Source organism: Chaetura pelagica, unplaced genomic scaffold (genome assembly GCF_000747805.2).
Source record: "Chaetura pelagica isolate M959 unplaced genomic scaffold, ChaPel_1.0 scaffold222, whole genome shotgun sequence".
Classification (NCBI taxonomy): Eukaryota; Metazoa; Chordata; class Aves; order Apodiformes; family Apodidae; genus Chaetura; species Chaetura pelagica.
The window spans coordinates 411049-414973 of NW_009952711.1; positions in this window are offsets into that span (position 1 = coordinate 411049).

The following is a 3925-nucleotide window of genomic DNA, read 5'->3' on the forward strand; positions in this document are numbered from 1 at the left end:
CAGCAATTGTGGTGAGTAGTGAATTTAGGAACCTGAGAAACAGATTTTCTGTAATGGTATTATTTACTATGCAGTCCCTGGAAACAATGAGCCCAGATAGTGCTCATCAGCAGGCTAAAAAGCAGTTTCTAAACTCATTCAGTTAAATTACATAATTGTATGGCTAGTAATTTTAATATTAGTTTAAGTATTTTGACATAAATATATGTCTAGGCAAACTACACCTCTATGCTAAAAGATGGTTAAAAAACACATTTCTATTATATTGATGGTTTCTGCTAGGTGAACAAGCCAAATCAAAAGGGTATTTCTGGCTCCTAAACTCAGTCATGTCATTCATCCTCTTTTATCCATGACACCTTCCTGATGCATTTTCTGACTACTATACCATGCAAACATAAAGGACTGTTTTCACAAGACTACATAAGACCTTTGCCACTGCCTTATATAGATTATATATCACTTCTGCTTGCATTCTTAAAAGCCAGAGCTTGAGAAAGAATAATGAAAGTTAGATTCAACTGCAATATTTGTACTGTTTCTTTTAGGCAGTGCATTATCAAATAGAAAAGAGATATTATAAGATATCACACCTTAAATAACAAAAAGCCAAAAAAAATACTGTTTCCAATCCCTAATCCACTTAGCCACATCCAAAACTATCATGGGAGGTATGTGATTTAACAGCACAATGCCTATAGATTCCTATTCAGATCAAAGTGATATTCCTTGGACACTGCTGACACAGGCTAGACACAGCCCCTTTTCCATGCAGCCCTCAGTCTAGAGGATGACATTTAAACTTTTCATTTGCACAATGAAGAACTGCAGCAGAGAAAAACAAATGACCTGCCCAAGACCTCTGTCTACACCAGTTCTTTTATCATTGTCATCACTGATGTATATGAGCATCTTTCACTAGTATGTTGACCATGACAGAAATAGTATCTGTCACAGACAGACTTTCTGTCTCAGACCGTGGAAACTGAACCCACCTCACCCTGAGGACATCTTCCTCTCAACAGATCTCCTGTGATGTGAAAAAGCATTGGCCCTGGATTATGAAATAGTGGATTTGGGGAATTTACTTCTAGAGAACTTCAGAGTTGAACGGAAAATTTGTATCACTAAGAAAAAGTAGCAGCAGTGATGGAAAGTAACAAGTGTTTCTTCGCATGACAGGACTTACATTTTGTGATCTGGAACTCTTTCTCAGCTAGGATTTTCAAGGGCTGATATTTTATCATCAAATTGGAACCCAGCTGGTAAGTATCAATGATATGAAAAACTCAGCAGAGAAACAGTGACCCCGTTATATGTGAAAGAACATTGCTACTTTAGCTGAAGAAATGTATGCTTTTTCAGCCTTGTACTGCATTGCAGGAGCTCTTCTTTCATTTTTTTTTTAGAAGAAGCCCCATGCAGATTCTTCTGTGAAGCTGTATTGTAAGACTGGAGATACTGGATGAGTCTAGAAAAAGCTGCAGAGCCAGTTTCAGCTTCCCTACAGATTGATAATCCATAACTACGTATATAATTGCTGAAGACTGCAGATTAAATCCTGGCTCCAGCAAATTCAATGACTAAACTTTATTTTCAAGGGGAGCAAAAGTTTCCTCTGAAGCCTTGGCTCTACAAAACAGTTGATATAGTTATGAAGTATCTACTACTAGACAAAATAATTGTCAAAATCACAAAACAACAAACTGAACTGAAGCAAACAAACCTGCTATTTCGTATTACTTCAGGGTGTGCTACAGAAGAGTTTCTGATGAAGTTAGTGCTGTCTGTCCCAGTAATTTAGCAACACTCAAACGGTTCTTAATGTTAAGGAAACTGTTGTCTGTGCCTGTCATGAGGAAGTTGTAAGACCCCCTATGTAAGAGGACTGAGCAATTCAGCTTTGTGTCCTAAGGCATGAATGGGGATCTGCACCATTCTCCCTCACACAACAGCTGCATCTGGGAAGTCTTTATGAAAGTCTGTCACAATGCATAGTCAGTCAACTAGAAGTTGATTTTTGTTCTTTGCCTTTGATTTCCCCTCTGTCTTTTATTCTGCTGGTGCTTCAGCATTAGAGGAACCTATTTCTTTAACATTATCATTGCCTTGGGCTGTAATTCAAAGAGCCTTACTAGTAAAAACTGCTTTCAGAATCCACTATTATTCTTATACTTGTCTGCACTGCCAACAACACTCAACACATCTTTTCTTGTTGTATGGGACTGAATCAGGACAAGGCAGGAAAAACAAAACCAGAGTGTGATAAGCCTTGCCAGATGGTCATCTACAGCACAGTTTAGCTAAAAATTTAATGCATAGAGAACAATTGTCCATGAAGTACCATTTGACACTCAGTATTGCTGGTAGGTACCAAAGCAAAATTGCATTTGTGTAACAATCACTTCCTAAGGAGTATCCTGGAATTCCTTCTGCAGTCAATTACATGAGAAAAGGAAGTTAATACAATGTCAAAAAGGTTCAGAGAGATGGAGAAAGCACCAAATTAATGACTCCATGCAAGCCAAAGAGCAAACTTCAACAGTAAAGAGTCACAGGGGAGGCCAGGAATAAAGATGAGAAGTGACAAAGATGGAGTCAGAGTTGGGATACATTAAGGAAAATGTAAAGACTAAATCCTGCCTGTGGTTATGCTCAGGAAAAGCTGTAGAAATTAAAGAGCTGCATTAGTCCAAGAAGCGTTACTAGATTTAGAAACATACCAGAGGCAGTACATATAGAACTGTTTCCTGAAAGAAAAGAGAGAGCCCTCAAACTCAAAGCTGGACTGCCAGGAAAAGAAATGCAGCAGATGTAATGAGAAAACATTAACACCAGAATAAGGCAAGCGTGTCCAGGCATCATTGCCAAGCTCAGCAGGTACGTTACAGAGCATACCTACACTTCATCTGGCTTCAAACTGTTCCTTTTGTGGGCAATAAAATTACTGCACAAATCCCTGAGAATAAACTGAGTTAACACCCCATTAAATACACCAGACTTTCAATTCAATGTAAGGACGTGCCTAGATTAAGCTACTTCTGTACAAGCTGGCCCATGGGTAATATACATCAGTTCTACTGACTTATGGTCTGAAAAAAAAAAATTAAACAGAAATTGGAAAATAAATAAATAAATGAATGAGATACTTGGGAGTGAATTCCATTAGGAGGGATTTCTATAGAGTAAGAGAGGATACATTCTTTGAAGCATGCTTAAACAGCACAACATAATTCTTCCATAAACATTCTTTCTACAGTTGAACACATGCCCCAAGGGAGAAAGGCTTGGGCTTGGTTATTTTGTATATTTTCCATTATCAGTAACACGATCTTGCCCTTCTTCCCCTTCTCCCCCATATTTTATACATTGTTTGTTTTGGCTTGGAAACCAGTACCAGAGTGAATGGCACTGTTGCTGCATTGATTTGTTGCCCCATTTTACAGAAAAAAAGATAATTGAAAACATTTATTTCCATAGTTTTGCCTTTTCTAAAGGCACTGCAGTAGTCTTGGGCCCTTTCCAAATTCACCACTCTTCCAGTGACATTTGCTGAGAAAAAACTTTGTTGGTAGAGGCACTTAGTTAATTTTAGTTGGTTTTCAGCTGAAACAGCTTAGAACAGAGGAAGAGAGCAAGAGAAGGAAAGAAAGGCAGGACATGAAAACATACAGATAAGGGCAATAGCATGAAGCCAGCAGTTAGATTTAGACTGTCATGTACTTACTGCAACTTCAGATGCTGAAAAGGGGATGGGTCTCAATAGCCCGTGCTCTCACAGTTTCATGAAACTGTGAGCCAAAATGCAAGCAAGATACCTCCAGAAAGGAGTTCCTGCTTCTCCCTTCTCTCTGATCCTTTGCTTAACTTTACACAAATCCTAGGGTGTGCCAGACCTCTAGACGAGCTCAGCCAATTCACACAA